Below are 20292 nucleotides of genomic sequence, written 5' to 3'. Positions count from 1 at the left end.
CATCTTTTAAATCAGGACTTACAAGGTATGCAAAAGATGCAATCATCATGTTTTCAGGAACCCCTTGATTCTTCATCTCTGTCTCGTAACACCTTAGATAGCTTTCTGGATCGTAACCATCAAATATATTGACCTGTCATATACCAATTGCACCGCATTTTCCACTGCTTCCTGAATTCGCTTTTCTTCTTCAATCTTCCTGAACCGCTCTTCAAGCTCTTTCATCTCTGCATATAAATGCTCCATTTTGCTAGCCATCTCTACGTACTCTCACCCCAGCGGTTTCACGTCGGGTTCACCAAAAGATGTCGTGAAGTGTGCGGTACAGCCAGGAAAGTACGAGACTTCTAGCTGTGAGAGTGAATGTCAAATCTAACAAGAAAACTCACACACAAAATTTCCCAAGGAGTATTGATCGTCACTATTTTCAATGACAAATTCATGTGTCGATTCACCTCAATACATCCTTGAATTCATCCTGATGATTGCACAAAATTGCATACCAAGTGTTGGTTCCTTTACTCACTGACTTCTCTCTCGAAATCCTTTGAACCATTCACATGTAGGCATAACAAGGCCTTCCAATTTTTCCAATATACATGTGACCAGTTACATCCTTTACATCCAGTGCCATCAAAACCATTATATCAAGATGCTCTTTTTCACCTGAAAACCTGCCTTAATATTCTAACATCTCACAAGCAAAAGATAGCATTTGGCATAGCTTTAACATACTCGTAATTTCCAAAATTCATTCGAGTAGAAAGTAAGGCGAATTACCCTCAACTTCAATGCATTTTTCACAAATCTCCGAGCTCCAAATTCTTTAGCTTTTTCCCAAAGTCCTTCTATTCATTTCCAAATTCTTTTTGATGTATGGGATATACGATTCTCTCAAATCGTATAGAGTGAGAGTAATTTTAAAGAAAATAATAAAAAAAAACACTTAACTGATGATTTACATGCGTGTATCTCTTCATTTGTTTCACCAATCACAAGCTGCTCGCCGTCGACTGTTCGATGAAGGTCATCAAAAAAAACAAAGAGTATCTCCCTTAATAATACTCAAGATTCCCTCCAATTCTAACACCTACAAGACACAAACAGTGTGTGTATTCATGAAATTAAAAACACTAGTAGATTTGGACGCTGTTCCTCTCTCTGCAGAGATTTTTTTCCTCACTGAACTCGCCGTCGTCCGCCTCTGGTTTTTTCCCTTTTTTCCCGCGGAGAACTCGGCGCCCCCCACCACCTTTTGCAGCTATTCATGCGGGAATTTCCAATTACAAAGGCTGCGCTCGCATTTCCCTTCCATGCCATCTAGAAAATTCCCAAATAAAAGAAATACATTTCTTATGTATTTCCTTTCCACGTACGCTGCCACCCATTATGTGTTACTTCTAACCTTAACATTAAGGTTAAAATTCTCAATGCAAAGCATAACCTTAGCATTAAGGTTAAAGCTCTCAATGCAAGGCAATTCATTTAATTCTATGCCCCGGCATCCAACAAATTCTTCGGCACTGTAATGTCCATTGAATCTCTATTACTCTTGATGTCTCCGTAGTGTATAAATCATCATATTGGCCATGTGATTTATAGACTCCCCAATTGTTCATTCAAGTATTTTCCCATATCTTCATAAATACATTCCTTTGTGCATTGAGATGCTCTCATGTTTGCATTCCATAAGAGGTATTCACTGATTTGACCCAATCAATACCATTTAAAAGCTACCACACATTATGCACATGGGAAGCCATTAACATCATTAACTTATCCCTTTGGCGTGCCACTCATACCATCATATATATAACTGGATGTTTCTAACTTACCCATGGGCTCTTAGTAACAGCAGAACCATCACCCTCCACACTCATATACAGAAACTCCTAGATCTGGCTCAGCCTCAGCTTGTCTTATTGAACCTCATTTACAATATGAACATATGTACATGGCATCATATAATGACTCGTCATGGCACTTAACCCCATGCATCTGGATGTGTATTTGATGGCCTCACATGCACGGTTTCACATCATAGACGTGCCATGGCACGACATCCACCCCCTCTAAACCTGCACATCCTCTGGTATGTGCCAAATCATCATCAAGGTCCACATATAACTGGATGTCGTCTTCATCTTCTGCAGTTCCAGGAAGATCATCCTCTTCCTCTTCAACCATATCCATACTACCACTGTCAAGTCGTGACGTGTGCGGTCTAGCCGGGAACACACTGGGTGTCTGGCTGTGAGAGTTACACTGGCAGAGCGAGAGTCCAGAGTTTGAGGCTTTCTCCCAGATCCATCGGCCAACAACTTGTTTGAGCCCCAAAATTGTCTTTGAGGCTGAGCTGCCACTCCCTTTCCTAAGGGAGCTGTCCACCGTGCTGCAGGCCTTCTACTTGCTCCACCCAGAACCTCCCCAAAAAACCAGATAGCCACCTCTTCTGTAGTTCTCTTGCGCCTTTCTGAACGGCCACCTTTTCTGCCAGTCACCCCGTCTCGCCCTCTTTGCACACGGCAGCTATATGCAGCGGCCTCTCTGAAAATCGTCTTCTACAAGGCGGCTGCTTCCTCCGCTACACCAGCTTTACTACGCTCCTGGCTGCGCATGTCCCAGCTCTTGCAGCTCGCCACACGATGGCCCCTTCAAACCCACGCTCACAACTCTTAAGCAGCTCCCACTCGCTTTTGTCTTCCAGCTGCGCCAAAGGGAGCCCCTCTACAAGGCCCGTCTATCTGCTGTCTGCAGCACCCTAGTGACCTTCGCACACCAGCGTGCGGCCGTCCTCCACTCTGCAACACGGCCTCCTGGCGAGCACACACTCAGAGGTGGCCTCCTGCGCCAGCTGTGATCCTCTGTGTCCACTTCTCTCCCCGCTGCTCTTCTGTGCAGCCCTCACACCAGAACACACCCGGGGGCTCTCTTTCCCGTCGGCTCCCTGCCGTCTCCCAAATGCACACACGGGGCTCCTCTATCTGCCGGCTCCGCCCTGCCGTCTCACCAGTATCACAAGCAATACCAGGCGGCAATACTTCTTCTTGTCTGTAGGCTGCCCGGGGTATTCACCACCTTGATCCCACCACCTCTGTCTGTCGCCTGTACTCTGCAAACCCACCAGCCAGGCTCTGCAGGCGCCTCAGCAAGGCGACAACCTTTTTTTTTATATCTATCTTCTCGTCACCACGGCACCTTCACCCGTGCCTCTGCAGCTCTGGTCCGTCTTCTGAAGAAGCCTCTCCCAGCAGCTTGTGCTCCCCAGCCTGCAGAATTCCCTTTTGCCCCCCCTTTTTGCTGCGCCAGAGCGTTCCTTTCTTCTCTCGCCGCCCCCTTCTCCGACTCGCCAGCCTCGCCAAGCTTCTGGATTTCCAGCTGGCGGCTACTGAAGCTCCACGCCAACTTTTTAGGAAGGCACGTCCATTTCTTATTTGATTTTATTTATTTTTATTTATTTGAAAAATGGCCACCTTAACATCTCTTTTCACACCAATGCCCATACTTTCCTTGGCCACTTCATCTTTATTTGCCCATGCACCTCATACCTCTTCAAATAGCAACCTTGAATGCTCGCTTCTCTTGGAGACGCATACACATATCCAAACATCCGAGCAGCTGACATCATCTCCATCATCTGACCTCTCACCCGACAGGCCTGCAACAAGCTCAAAGCCAATACCGTCCTCCCTGTACACCTGGCGACGCCCTCAAAAGCAAAACCCTCCACACGCCATACATCCCGTATGTACACAGACACTTAATCCCATGCATCTGGAATTGCATTTGATGGCCTCATAAGCATGGTTTCACACCATAGACGTGCCATAGCACGACAACGTATATACATATATATGTATATATACACATATATATATACATATATACATATATGATATATACATGTGTATATATACATATATACATATATACATATATATATACATACATATATACATATATATACATATATACATATATATATGTATATATATATATATATATGTATATGTATATACATATACATATACATATACATACATGTATATACATATATATACATACATATATATACATATATATATCTATATATATATCCATCTCTCTGACTCAAGCTAGATTGTGCTTATATGTAGGTAAGTAAATTTCATAAACTTATTTGATCTTTGCCAAGTTTCATCTTTTCTCATGATGAGCATTAAAATCCTTATGCTCTTATCAAACTATATCGAACTATTCGTATTTAAAAATCATAAATTCCAAAAATAAACATACAATTAAGAAGAAAAACAAAAATAAAGCAAAGTTTTGGTAGCTTACCTCAAAAGACTAAGGAAGACCCAAACTATATGACAAATCAACAATATGGCAGCCCTATGAAAAGCTAATGTACCTACATTGATCCACAAAGTAGAAAAGATGAGAGCTCTTTCCCCCTTAACTTCATTTCACATTTTTCCTTAAAACTTACATATATAAAAATAACAGACAAAATCTATAATCCTAAAACATTACATATATACTTATAAAAAGATAATAACAATGTCACAAATATTACAAAAACATTATAAAATCAACATCCAATGTCTTCCAATGACCAAACCAAGCTTAGAAATCTCTCTCTCTCTCTCTCTCTCTCTCTCTTCCCCCCATGTACATATAAGAGACAAAAAGCCATAAAAAGAGAATTTTCTATAAAAAACCATTAAAAGAGACATTCTCTATAATCTCCATATAAATACTAAGAGATTATATCCACATATATAAATCAATCTCTCTCTCTCTCTCTCTCTCTCTCTCTCTCTCTCTCTCCCTCTCTCTCTCGCAATGATATCTGAGAGACAAAAAGGACCATCATTATCATTTGAGTACTTAGACCCCAAAGTTACAAAAAGATAATACTGTCATAAGCATTACAAAAGGATCATAACATCAACTCCTAATCGGTGAACCAAATGAATAATTACATTCCACGTGTTTGCAATCTATAACTCATTTTGGTAAGTAAAGGACCATCATTATCATTAGAGTACTTAGAGCCCAAAGTTACAAAAAGATAATAGTGTCATAAGCATTACAAAAGGATCATAAGATCAACTCCTAATTGGTGAACCAAATGAGTAATTACATTCCATGTGTTTGCAATCTACGACTCATTTTGGTAAGTAAAGCCCCAAACCTATTCAATGTTACTTTAAGGCTTGATAATTCCATTCCAAGCCTATCAACATGGGCACTTAACTTGTCTTGTTGCTCTTTTATAGCATCAATTATCTTTCGACAACCAACATCATAAAGGTGTGCTTCTCCGAAAGCACCACATGTATCCATTATGCGGAGGTAGGTAGCTTCGACAATATCCTTGATCTCGTGATTGCCACTGATAATGGCAGAAACTGATTCTCGAGTTGAACTGCTCTCCCCACTTCCATGATTTCTTATGCACTGACCAAGACCAGCAATCAAGCTCTCCACATTTAACACATGGGGAGCTGTCTCTACAAGGAAAAGTGTTGAATCTAACATATCATCATCCACACCCACAGGAGCTTCTCCAGAGGTGATTCGAGACAAATGATCTGCCCTAAGATGAGTTGTTCCTTTTCGGACTGCCACTTCAAAATCAAACTCAAGAAGGATGACAAACCACCTCACAATCCTTTCAGTTGCACAAGGCTTATTCACCAAATATAGTAGTGCTTTTGATGGTCCACAAAAAATATAAATTTGTTTGCCAAAAGGTAATGGCGAAACTTTTTCACTGCATATATCATGGACAAACCTTCTTTTTCTGTTGTGGTATAATTCTTCTCAGCATTGTTCAATTGTCGACTAGCATATGAGATTGGGAAATCCTTATTATGTTCTCCCGATTGAGCCAAAATACATCCAATTTTGCAAAGTTTGAAGCATTAATATGGACATGAAAGATTTGGTTCCAATCTGGTGCCCGTAAGATGGGTGCAGACACTAATGCTTGCTTCAACTTTTCAAAGGATTCCTCACACTCGTCAGTCCAATTAAACTTTACAAGAAGAGCATATAATGGTCTGGCTAGGACAGCGTACATGTAGATGAATCGACGATAATAGCCACAATGTCCCATGATTATTTGTACCCCTTTAGGGTTGATAGGTCGAGGTAATGAGACAATGACATCAATTTTATCCATATCTGTTGAAATCCCATTGCAAGAAACAATATGGCCCAATCGGTTGTAATAGCCTCATCTTGTTTAGCACTAGGCCCAGGTTGAGGTTGATGCTCCTCATGCACTTCTTGGGATGTAAAAGCTTGATCCTTCATGTTTTGTTTAGAGACTTCGTGAGAACTAGTGGATGCAATCTTAGTTTGCTTGTTGCGGTTCTTTTTCCTCCTAGTGGTCTTTTTTCTATTGGAATGTAGGGTCTTGTCCACTAGATTTGCCTTTGCATCCCTAGTTCGAGGTGTCTCATCAGTCTGCATTTCGGCATTTTGTGTCTATGATCTAGTCATGACTCTAAGTGGCACGACATCCTTATTCTCTGATGAAGGTGGCGATGGAACTGCCTCTACAAAGTTGAGTGAGACCTTTGGTTGAGAGGTGCCTTCCTCATGTGGTTTCAGCAAACAATCCTTTGGAAAGTGTTCTACACAACACCCTAGACAATATCTTTCAATTGGTGGAAACTATGGTACTGTTGTATTGGATCGAGCTGCTTGCCTTAGGCGATGTGGACAATCATGAGCCCAATGGGGTTCTCCGCACTCATAATAGGGGCCCATTAGTTTGGCTTTTACTTTCCTTTGCTGCCATTGACCTGAGGGGCCTGGAGTCCTAGGTTGGTAGCCGCCTAGCAACATCAAAGAATTTTGTTCCCCCGGTTGAGGCTCCAGTGCTTGGCTTGGATATGCGGGACTTTCAAAGAGATTTTCCTTGGATGAATATGATGCAAATTCCTCCTCCACATAGCTTGGGTTTACCTAGTCTCTACACATATTTGAATTGTCGTAGTCAACAAACCTCACAGGAGCAGTTCCAGGAGCAGGAGGTTGAGCTCCAAGTACAGGTCGTGCTTGCTCTTGTGCCATCGGTGGCTTACGTTCAAAATTAGTATACTGTTGATGCATTTGTGGAGCCACTTCACCCCTTTGCTGCTCACGCTCCTATCTCATTCTTGCAATGCGAGTACATTCCTGTGTGGTGTGGGTATAATTCCAAGCACAGGCCTGGCACCACTTCTTTGTGGGTTGGTTTGTGACTAGAGGAGAAAAGGTATTACATTCTTCGGTTTTATGGTTACTGCCACATGCTCCACAAAGATGAGGACCTGTAGGTAGTACACTCCTCATTCGCTGCTGCTGTTGTTGTGGCTGCATGGGTGGGCGATAGGTTTGTCCCAATCTCCTTAGTACTAGATTAGCTATCTGGTCTGGATTTACTAGTGCGCTAGACCCTGAACTTTGGTCATCACCCCACTGATCTCTAGGTTGCACCTCAGGGCCAGTACCATCTTGGAATTTGAAGTTATCTGTGAAATCCATAGCATCATGGCAACACTCATTGAAATTTGTATGCTTCTTTGCATAGAGATGTGTGTGCAGTGTTGAATTTTTGAGTCCTTTTAAGAAGAGAGAAATTAATCGTCGACTTTGGGTGGGCTTCTCATCTTCTGGGCAATGATTAATGTACTGCTTCATCCTATTTACACAGTCTCTAACACTCTCAGTCTCACCTTGCTCTTGAAAGAGTAGATGTTTGCTACTGTGTCATGCTGAATCCCCATCAAGGAAAAAGCAGCAATGAATCTCTCTTCCAAAACTCGTAAAGAAGATTTGACTGAAGCCTCTAGTGCCTGAAACCAAGCAAGGGCCTTTCCCTCAAGAGTGATCCCAAACCCTTCAATTTGCGTATGCTTGTCAGTCACTTGCTCAGCTCGAACTGCTTGCCTAAATGCTGCTACATGGTCATATGGATCTCCCGATCCTTCGTACTTCTTTACCAGTTTCTGAAGAGTTGATGGCCTTACTCGTCTTGAATACTCATCATCAGGCCTACGGCCTCTCACTCTCAGTGGTTCCTCTCTTTGGTAACGTGGTCCATATGCATCCCGAATTGGTGTGGGTCCCCTATTACCTGTCTCACCAACCCCCTCCAAAGATCTTGTTACCCGCATTTCAGGAGGTGCATTTATGGGAGGCCGAGTTGGCTCCCCTATCCTCCAATTGTCATAGTGAGAGAAACGTTGTTGTGGTGTGATCTGTGGTTGCACTTTTGGTGTAGGATAATATCTTGGTGCTAGAGTTGGGCTACTTGCAGCAGCAGTGGTCCACTTTGATGTTGATGGTCCCTCTCTAGTGAACTCTCGTAGGGGAGGAGTAACAGTTTCTCCAAGAAAGGCTGTCTCTCCTGCTTTAGTTGTATTAGTAGAGAACACTTCCATGAATAATGGTTGTCCTCTCCACGTGAGCTCACGAATCTCCTTCCAATCTAAGGTTCGATATTCATTGGCCCATTTATCAATGATTCGGTTCTTGTATCCTGCAAGCTTCTCGACTACCACCACAAGTGCTAGAGGAAGATCTAGCTCTGGCAATCTAGTTGTGACATAATATCCTTCTAAAGAGTCCTTATAGACCTCTTGAAGTGGGTCATCCTGAAAGACCTTTGTCATTGGAATTTGTCGTACAAACTCCCATTGGTTCTCAGCCCCCTGATCCATTTTGCTCTTGCCTTTCCTGTCCCTTTCCAAATTTAGATCTACAAAAAGTAAATCATCTATGGATGGCTTTGAGGACTGGGCATTGGATGGTCCAGGCATGTCCGGCTCAATGAGCCAATCATCTCTAGACTCCCTTGCTCCGGAAGGCTTTGATAAATCTAGGAACTCACTCTTAGAGAGCTCTCCTAATTTGTCTACATTCTCTGGATGATAGGTGACTTCATAGAGCGAACACCATCTCCACACCCATGTACATGTTACCCTAGTCATTGACTAGAGGTGCTCTATCAAGCTCTAAGAAAAAGTCCGCAATCTTAACGAGATACCGTTGTTGTGAATCCCTAAAGATCTTAGCTCCTTGAGCATTCGTGTAGACATATTGAAGTCTCACATTGAGTGGTAACCCCATGGTGTCGGCTTCAAATGGATTAAAAGATCTTGTGGGTGTCCTATTTGGGGCTAAGGGATGACTATTTGATGGCCCTAGATTGTCCATAGACAATGAGCTAGTTGTCCTGGAAAGGGTATCAGATTGGGATTCGAAAAAGGTTTCAGCAATATCTGCCAAATTTCCTACCGATTGGGTCCCACTTTCCTGCGTAGGTACTCTAGAAGGTGCCCTAGACCCTATGGCAGTGTCTATATGACGTCCCGACCGCAAGTGCATAAGGTCAAATTTTAAGGTTTTTTTTTCCCAAAAATCCAAAAATTTTCAAGTTGGCTCAAACTTTGCGAGAACCCATTTTGAACCCCCTCGAACACATTAGGCCAAAAAAATAGTGTATTTTTCAGGATCGAAAATCGCCTAAAATTTACGAGTTTCCCATACTAACTCACTATGGGTAAATGGTTCCGGGACCGAAATTTCGACGATGGGTGTTTTCTAACTCCTCTCGAAAAGTTAGATAAAATCCCAATTTTTTATGGCAAAAAATGAAAAATTTTCCACTCTTTTTTTTTTTGTTTTTGCACCCCCTTATCCGGTGCAGTGGTGGTCTTTATGGTGCGGTGTGTGGGTCTCTCCGCGCGGTGCGCTGTTCACGCATAGCCGCCTTCCTTTATTATTATTATTATTATTTTTCCTTTTTTGAAGTGCGTGTGCAGTGAATTCAGTGCGTGTGCAGTTGTGAGATTTGCAACGAATTCAATGCGTGTGTAGCTGTGAGATTTGCAGCGAATGTGCACAGATTTCAGTTTCTCTACAGGTGCAGGTTTGTACAGTAGAGCGGTTCTCTCTACCGTGCAATATAGTGGTCATAGAGTACTAGTGAGGACTCGACCCGATTAGTGCATGAAGGCTTATCCCATGAGGGAGAGCTCACATACACGAACCACCACTTGACGATTCAACCATTCAACACCTCAATCAATCTCTCAATCCCTTAAATCCACTAGACTAATCAAGAGAACAAGCAATGCATGGTAATCTCTTAATCCCATTCAAACATTGATTAAATCTTAGCTTTTCCTAATGCCAGCAAACCCATAAGCGTGCATCTACTAACCCACAAGCTTAAGCAAGCATAGAATGTAACATTCACAAATCCACAAGCTCATAGAGAGAGTCTATCCATGAATAACTCATTGCCAATGAAGTGGGCAAGAGCTTGCATCAATGGAGACTACACACACACACACTACAAGCATGCATACACAAGAGAAAGAAAGAAGCATTCAACTAATCATAGATTAATCTACTTCAATGATGCTAAAATAGATTAAGAGAAAGAAGTGGAGCTATACTCATTGGAGCTTGATGCTCATTAGAGTACAATAGAGAGAGAGTTAGAGAGTTGCCATAGCTTGAGAGCTCAAGAGCTTCACTCAAGAGCTTCACTCAATAGCTTATGAGAATGGCCAAAAATGTCCTCTTTCTTTAGCTAACATCTCTTTTATAGAGATGCCACTAACCCTAACCCTAGGCCTCTTTCACACATGGGCGGACAACCCCATAAGTGAGCCTTGCTTAATACACTTAGAACTCTCATGTAGAACCCACATTGGCCTAAAACCATTTACATTGCACTTCGGCACAAAAATATGGAAAAATTATGTGCGTCTTTATGTTCCCATGGCTACAATCCCGCTCTCTTGCATTAATTGCTTCCGGCCTCCTTCCATAATCCGTGTTCCCGTGAGTGTTCCCGTGGAACACTTTGTCTTTCTCTTAATGTTTTAACACAACGTGCAAACTGAGGATTTCCACTTCAGTGGGCATTAGGGCTTCCTTCCCAAAAACTAGGTGGTATGTGAAAATTTTGTAGCTGTTCACCGTAGTTGTCGTGTAGGCCCACAGAGCTAAAGATACATGTAAGTGCCATTATTTGGGATGGTATTCTAGACATGGTACACAACTCCCCATTGAACCTTTCAACTAGCCCATTACATTATGGATAATAAGGGGTGTGTAATTTGCAATTTATACATAAGCTCTTCTACAATTTGGCCTTTGAAACTAGGTCCTTGATTTGTCAACAACTCCAAGGGCATACCAAATCTTGCAGAGATATCCTCAAAGAGAAACCTGGACACTTCCTTAGTAGTAATGTTTTTTACACATCTAGCCTCAGCCCACTTGGTTAGGTAATCCACTCTAGTTAAGATGTAGCTCCTACCCCTGGCAGTTGTGGGTAGAGGACCAATTGCATCTAACCTCATTTCTAAAAAGCTCCATATGAAATAATGGTTCTCCTAAACTCATGGTGAAAAACACTCTCCTTCCTTATTTTTGACATGGCTCATAGCTTCTGCACCAATGGTAGACATCCTTCCTCAAATTGGGCCACACATAACCTGCAATAAGAATCTTTCTCAGAGTTAACTTCATGGAACCTGCAATAAGAATCTTTCTCAGAGTTAACTTCATGGAAAAGCTCCCTCCACAAACCCCTTCATGATATGAAGCCATTATGAAAAAGATCTCTTCTCTAGTTGGGACCCTAATTCTTAGAACCAAATCCTTGCCATTCATGCATTAGGGGAAATATGGACTCAAATTGGGCCCTTTAAGGATTCTTACACGTTCTCTCTCTACAAACATGGTCTCATGTTGAAAGTTTTACAAATCAACTTAAAAGTGAGTGGAGTTTGAACATTTGAGATTTACTCTTTGAGACCTTTCCAATGATATACATCATGATGGGCAATTTTACATATTCAAGAAGTCTCTAAATTTGGTGGTTACATGACACGTTTATCATCACCACATTTAGGGACTTCTTGAATGTGCAAAATTGTCCATCGTGATATATGTTTTTGGAAAGGTCTAGAAGAGTAGATTCCAAATGTCTAAACTCCACTCACTTCCGAGTTAATTTATTAAAATTTCACTACTATGAGCCCATTTTGAGTCTAAATTTTCCCTAATATACAATTTATCATTAACAAATACTGTACTGCAGAGCCCTCCTTATGAAACCATATTTCTATTTTTTTGATAAACACTATGAGCCCATTTTGAGTCCAAATTTTTCCTAATATACAATTTATCATTAACAATACTGTACTGCAGAGCCCTCCTTATGAAACCATATTTCTATTTTTTGATAAACTTGAAGGTACCATACATGTGTGCAAAAACTCTTCCACTTCAAGTAAACTCTCCCTTCCAACATAGCTAGGGTAGGTTACAGTTATGGCATATGCATCCAAATCCTTGCCTAACCCCCCTCTTGATGATGTGTGTACAACATGGTTTGGTTCCCTCTTCTCATGTTGAATCTAGACTTCTTGAAATCTCAACAACATTCGACTCATTTGAAAGCACCACACCTTCAACTTGAGATTCTTGGCCTTCCAGACATTTTGAAGCTGTCTAATAATCAGTAAACTGTCTCCATTGATAATTAGCCTACTAATACCTCTCTTAGGACACTATTGGAGTCCATACTCCAAGGTGGCATACTCACCTTCATTGCTGGTCTGCACGTGTAACTTAATACCTTCTTGATATACGATTGTACCTTTTTGATTCAACAAAACAACCCCACTGGCTACCCCTAATTAGCTTCTCTTAAAGGATCCATCAAAAAACAGAGTAAAAGCATTGGACAGATATGCTTCAGGGTCCACTTGGGTACCTTCTTCTTCATCAGGGTCTCTTCCCTCAATATATGAATGGATTCTCTCTATATGTCAAAATATCTGCAAATGTAGCCCCTGTACTATCATTATGCAAGTGAATTGGAACTATTGCAATTCAACTAGCCATTTAGATAATTTCTTTGATGGAAGATCATATTGAATGAAATGGACAAGTAAAGATCATAATGGACATGTAAAGAGTAATGTGTCAATATATTGAAAGTCTTAGGAAGTAAGACCCGAATTTTCTTAAGGAAAACACCACATCTACCATTACAAGCTCTACCTTAGAATATTTCCTTTATCCAAATGTCTTTATTCTGATCACAAAATATACTGGTCTCATATAAGAATGTTCTCTTCCTTGCTGCAACAATATTGCACCTATGGCATCTTCTCCCATGCCACACTAGGATTTACAAAGAATTACCTACTCCAATCTGGGGGCATAACAATAGGCAAAGTTCTCAGAATTTCCTTAATCTATAGAAAGGCTTCCTCTTCATTGTCTTGCCACACAAAGGGATCCCTTTGGGATGCTTGATGCAATGGGTATAAATCCTTAGAAAGAAGATAAATAAATCTAGCCATGTTTCTTATAGCACCACTACAAGGAAAAGCGACCGTAGGCGCATTTATAGATGCGTTTTGACAACGTGGTTTAAAATGTTACGAGTGCATCTAAAATCGCATCTAGCGACACACATCTATAATAGAGGCTTTAAGCGTATCTATATGCGCGTCTATACTGCATAATAGATGTGCTTATAAACGCGCTCTGGAATTAAAACAAAATCCAGAGAGCGACTCGTGCAGATATACAGCTGCATTTTCTACACATGCAGCTACATTTTCTGCACATACAGCTGCATTTTTTGCACACAGATAACTCTTTGGTTTAAGGTTTTGCTTACTTGTACATAGACTAATCAAGATTAGCAAAGATATCAACATAAAAACTTAAATTAAAGATAGATATGCACAAAAAGATTTGTGAACATACTTTGAATATTGATTAAAGAAGATCAGAACTTATATTTTATATCCAAAAATTTATCCATACATGATTATAGCCACATAAGGCTTGAATAAAAACATAGATACATAAAGAAGATGAAAAATTTCATCTCATATCCAAGAAGTTGTCCATACATGATGATAGCCATATGAGGCTTGAAAAAGAAACATAGTTGTATAAACCAAAAGTATACATGAAGAAAAACTAGGGGGCGACTACTCGGAGGAGTCATCACTCTTCGAGTCTTCTTGTCCTCCTTATACACCTTGTGCTTACACAAAGCGAACATAAAAAAAAAATTAGAAAGTATTATAAAGGTCGAAACATGTTTTGTAAATAAAAATAAGAAGTATTACCTGCATTGGTGTTCTCCTTGCTCGATTGTAATGTTCGTCGGAGGTGATCCCTTTGTTTCGTGAAGGTAATCCCATGTATCTCTTTTACTGTGGCAAAGATGGTAGCCAGTCTTTGCTAGGGTAGGATATCTACCCACAATGTCACGTTACATCACAAGATGCCATATTTCACCACCCATCACCATCCTTTGCGCAACTTTTCTCAAATATTGATGTATGAGGTTCTGCATAAGATACTAAAGACCCCTCGCATGGCACTCATGGGTTACCCAATCACGCACAATATTGAACTTGTGTTGACCCGTGTGCATCATCACGCACATAGATGCACATGCAAGCAAGTGCAGAAACATGAAAGTGATGAAGTAGGAAATATTCTTTCTTAAAATACCTGCGTTGAAGAACAAACCTTCGTGGTGCTTCGACCCCTGCTACGCATATTTGGCGGTCATATAGCGCTGCCTCCTGCTGGAGTCCCCACAGTAGGTACAATCAAGCAGTAGGCTTTTGCCTCATGCTGGACTGCAGGTGTTGTATGTGTAGCCTCGGTTTCTGAGTGTAATCAATCGTCTGCTTTGTGTCTTTAATGCAGCATCCTCATACTGTTTTTTTTAAAAAAAGGCATCATACTTTTTTGCTTCGTGAGTTTCATTATTGAAGAACAAATATGTGACCCATCTACAATCTCTTATTCTGCATAAAATTTCCTTTCACAAATCTATTTTATGATGAGAAAGGAAATTTTATGCAGAATAAGAGATTGTAGATGGGTCACATATTTGTTCTCAGAGATGATAGAAAAGGTGCGGCGTGATTTTCGTTGTGTACAAAATGTTCATGAACTAATGAGTGCAAAAACAAGCCAGCATCACGTGAGGTGCGTGAGAGATTAACTACAAGAGATCAGAAAACATGGCAAAATGTACAAGAGAATAAGAAAGATCTAGTATGAGCAAGAAGACTTAAGACAATAACTTGTTGCATTGCACAAACAACGAGTTAAGAGAGAGAGAGAAAAAGATTAGATAAGAGTATATCTATAAGAAATGGGAGAACATTATATACCCATGAGCATAACAATGTCTACTAGACCATTTCTCTTGGCTACCTTGTATTTTATTATATCTATAGGAAATGGGAGAACATTGCATTCCCATGGGCATAACAATGTCTAGTAGACCATTTCCCTTGGCCACCTTATACAGCCATGTTTTATTTTATTTTTGAGGAAGCAATGCTCGGAAGAATGCTATGAATCGCATTCCAACATGACCTGCTCATGTGAAAAAACAGAAGAGAAGAATTAGCCAGTACACACAGAAAAGTATCATGACGAGGGCGTTTACACACTTTCTACAGAGAGCATCTCTACATAGCTGTGGACGGCGAGGTACAGTGTGTACTGAAGAATGATAAGGCGAGAGCATACTCACTTTGCTTCCTTTGCACGACCTAGAAGCAAATGGCATTAGGAGGAAACAGGCCAATGTACAAGCAACCCATTGAACCGCAGCAGCTCATTGGATGGAAAGTGCAGGTTCCTCCTCTTCCTATGCAATCGTCGTTTGGCTGCAAATTGTCTATGCTGCCTGCAGCCGCCATACCCGACTGTTTGGCCATGTCTATGCTGCCTGCTGCCGCCATGCGCATGTCATCGGGGCTGGTGGACACGCCCGACTGTTTGGCCACATTGTCTGCACCCGATTGAGGTGTATATAATATGGATGCATGCCCGATATAATAGAGATGCAATCCTACGATACTTGAGAATGAAGATTATTGTTTCACGACGTACCTAGGTGTCGGCCTGTTGATTCGGCGCAAGCAAAGGCGATCACCACCCACGTAACTATCCCAAGCATCTTATAAGCTTTACTACCCATGTCTCGTGAATTGGTGGATGCGTATGTGACTGTGTGGGAAGGAAGGAGGGCTGCCGCGTTTTTATAGAAGGCCGTGTAGCTTCAAATAAAAGTTGATTACTTCAAACGTGCAATTTGGTGCTCCCACTAACAAGTTCCATATGTTATTTTCTAAATGTTTGTAAAATTTTTTGTTTGGTTAATTGATTGTGGCATTACTTTTTTTATTATATGTACCACTAACAAGTTTCATATGTAGAATTATATTGTAATTGCTAAGTGTTTGCAAAAACATAATTCTTTAGTTATGATCGTGTTATCACCTTTATTAATATAATATATATATATAAGAAATAGCTAAATGGTCCCTCCAATAGGCAAAAGATGTTCCCATGTAGTCTTTTAGAAGATATATGAATGCTTGTAAACTTCTAGTTGCTTCGTTTGTTTGATACGTGCCAATGTAAAAGTCTCCAAAAATGATGAATTTAGTTAATATTCTTTCTTGAAGAATTTCAATAAGCACGCTTATATTAGGTATGGGTTTGTGATACCTGGCCCAAACACTTAGTGATGCCATGATGTTGTAGCTGTTTTGTATGTCTTTGTAAATTGTTTTTAAATACCTCATGTAATGCGAGTGGACTGGGAATTGGTATTTGATTTTTTAAATGCCAAGTTTTTGGATTTTGTATTTTGATCTTTTTTGTACTTATAGCTCTACCAACCTTTAAGATAGGTTGGGAGTTTTATATTTTCCCAAGTGGGTGTCAAGTACATGCTAAGCAGCACTAAACAAAAAAAATCCAAAGCATAAAACAAAAGGAGTTTTATATTTTCTCGAGTGAATATCAAGTATATTATAAATAAAGCACTATCTAAATCCTAAATCCTAAAGCATTAAGCACAAAACTGTAAAACATAAAACAACAAAATCTGAAGTGACCAATGACAACCACATACATCCAATAATCTTAAGTAGCCGCCAACATGTAAATTGAAAATACACAATTAACATGAATGTAAGAATTTTTAAAACTTAAAAGTTGTTGAAGGAAGCAAAGATAAAACTTGGTAGTATTCATCACATATAGAAAATGTTAAAACCCAAAAAAACCACACTACATGGGTATGGCATACTTTCAGAAAGATAATACAATATAAGACTACTCAAGAAGCCTACACTGCATGAATAAAACATAAACAACAAGATCTAAAGTAACAAAATGACAACATACATACAACATGCTAAAACCCCAAACAACAAAATGTAAAGTAAAAATTCACAAGAATATATATCCAACAATCTCAAGTAGCCACTAGTTCATGTAGCGTGTAAATACACAATTAACATGAATGTGAAAATTCTTAAAACTTAAAAGGCCTTAAAGGAAACAAATATAAAACTAGGCAGCGTGCACCACATAGAAAACATGCTAAAATCCCCTTGGGGGGTTATCTATAAGTAAACCCTCTATATCACGTGTGTTCAAGGCCTATTTCAGGAATTCCTTATCTATAAATTTTTCATGAATAAAGCATCTCCTTTTTCTATTTAACCTATGAATAACATCCCTTTTAAATGGTACCCTTCTGTATGTAAAAAATGGGTAAAAAATGAAATTTAAAATGCCCTTCTATTAAACCCACATTCTATGCTTACATATTATGAGTGACCCCCCGAGAAAATCTCAAAAAACTACACTAGATGCTCAATATAGCATACTTCCAAAAAACAAAACAATATAAGCACATATACAACATGCGTATAGCATACTTTCCAAAAATAATATAAGCACATATAGAACATGGCAACATTCAACACATATAGGACATGACAACATTCAGTACATATAGCACGTGCATCATTCAACACATATAGAACATGCTAAAACCTCAACAAACTACACTAGATGCGTATATCATACTTCCCAAAAATAAAAAACAATATATGCCTAGGCTCCATGACTATACTACTACCCTAGAAGCCTTCAAACTTTCCCGAAAGAAAGCCTACACTGTATGAATACACCATGCTAATAACTCCTCCAAACATTCTATATGAAATATATAACCCCAAAAAATTCCACTTCATCACTGTATTTAAGAGACAAATAGATTAAGGATATTTTGTTTCACTACTGAATTACTTTGTTTGGAGCACAAAGTGAGCATATGAATCGCTCAATTTGTGGGCGGGCACCCAAGTAAATGAAGTGATTCCATAACACAAGAGATTTCTAGGTCTGGTCCTACAATTGCATGCCTTTAGCTCTCTATCTTCTTTTCCTCCCTCCTACTACAGGAGGGTACCCATTGGCATTGGAGAGAGTGAAACTCCTCAATTTAATCGATTTTTACCCTAAAAAATTACTCTAAATGCGGATTTTATAACTAGAATATATGGAATCTTATAGCAACAAATAGAAAGGAACGACACAATGCTGCATTAACAATATTCTCACGTCTTCCCTTCATAATAACAGGCAAGATTTGTCTAAAATATCCCCCCATTAATACAACCTTTCCACCAAATGGCTTATCTGAGAATAATACATCTTGTAAGCTCCTATCCAATGCTTCAAAAGCATAACGATGAATCATTGGAGCCTCATCCCAAATAATGAGCTTACAAACTCTCAAAACCTCAGCAAGTTGTCGATGTACAGGGATTTTGCAAGTTGAAGAATTGTTTAGCTCCAGAGGTATCTTGAATCTAGAACGTGCAGTACGTCTATTCGCCAAGAGTAGAGAAGCAATACCTGACGATGCAGTGGCCAAAGCAACATACCCTTGTCCACGTACTCGCACAAGCAAGTAATTATACAAATAGGTCTTGCCCAATCCCCCCGGACCATCTAGGAAAAAAATGTCACCTGCATCTGCCGTAATTGCATGCATTACAACATCGAAAGCAACACGCTGGCTATCTGTTAATGTTGACTCCATAGCACTTGACAGGTTAGATTGTTCGACAGTATCAAAAGATCTCTCTTCCAATAGCAATCTATTTTCACCCAAGACTTCCAAATCAGTTCTGTTTAGTTCAGGCATTCCTTCAAAATCTGCCAATGTCCGTCTCTGAGCACGAAGAATCTCTTCTAAATGTAGTAGTGCATGAGTTTCAGCTAATTGTTCAATACCAATAAACTGACCCCTGCTTCTCGATAACTGGTATAGAAAATCTTCTATCATTTGTTCTCGAAATCTCTTCCACAATATTCCTGGACAGGAAGGCTCACAAAATAGCAATACAGTACCAAAAAGATATCTCAACTGCAAGGCATTTTGCATGGATGATGCTTCCTCCATACATGCAACCCATTCAGAATCATCTTCCAGTATCCCTCTGGCAATGCAAGCTGCCTTGAAAGAAGGATAGATGTGACCATTGAGCGAACGCAAATCTTCAAATGACTTAGATCCTTTACATATTGTAAGAAGTAGGTGAACATAGTATGCCTCACCTGCCGAAGGAGCTACAAAGTACATGCGCCCTATAGTGTTTCCAATCTTTCTTTTGGTCCATTTCTTCAACCTGGAGTTCCAAACCCATTGTTGAGGGAAATCACTATACAATGTATTGTTTGCTTCAGGATGTTGTTGATTACAGGTAAACCATTCAGACATAGTAGTCTTGCCTACATTTTTCCTCTGAAAAACATCTGCAATATTATCATCATCTCTGAAGATAACATTATGACCCCCATCTAAGTGTACCTACAACCGTTGCACATCAGGCTTCTCATTGTGTAAATCATACTCCAACATGCCTCTGATGCAGAGACGTAACGTGCATCCAAATACCTCTGAATCTCATCAACTACGCAAGCAGCATTAACATCCTCACCTTGTACAGTGCTAAATCTTATTGTTGCTCTGTCATGCCCCTTGTATATGTACTTGTAAAGATATTTCACTGCTGCTATTGTTGAGCATATTTCCACATTTACATGAGCATTATATGTGACTGAAAGATAAGGGTTATATGGCACAACCCATCTATTATCAACATTACACTTTTTCAATGCCGCAGTTCTTCCATCATTTCGACGCATATACATAGGGTAACCACTCTCATCCACAGTAGTCTCGTGCAAAAGCTCGTGGATAGTTCCTTGTGCATTTCCCTTTATCCATACAAATTGCACTTGGATTGAATGGCCCACAGGGCCCATGGATATTGCAATGCAACATGACATCATGCAGAGTAGGAAACATTTGCTTGTCAGGCAATTCGGCACATACTAATCTGTCATAGTCTTGGACAG

At 40.1% G+C, this 20292-nt stretch overlaps 1 long non-coding RNA gene across 1 annotated transcript; it reads right to left on the bottom strand.

Annotated features, from left to right (window-relative positions):
- Window positions 1–15142: 15142 nt before the first annotated feature.
- On the bottom strand, window positions 15143–16093 carry LOC147605703 (uncharacterized). The gene is made up of 3 exons (XR_015265155.1): window positions 15955–16093; window positions 15593–15853; window positions 15143–15432 (listed from the first exon to the last, which is right to left on the bottom strand). It is a non-coding gene; the product is annotated as an uncharacterized LOC147605703 (long non-coding RNA).
- Window positions 16094–20292: the final 4199 nt, after the last annotated feature.

This window comes from Cibotium barometz, chromosome 59, assembly GCF_041138505.1.
Source record: "Cibotium barometz isolate CiBa-2024 chromosome 59, ASM4113850v1, whole genome shotgun sequence".
NCBI classification, from domain to species: domain Eukaryota; kingdom Viridiplantae; phylum Streptophyta; class Polypodiopsida; order Cyatheales; family Cibotiaceae; genus Cibotium; species Cibotium barometz.
This window is presented reverse-complemented; position numbering and strand designations above follow the sequence as displayed.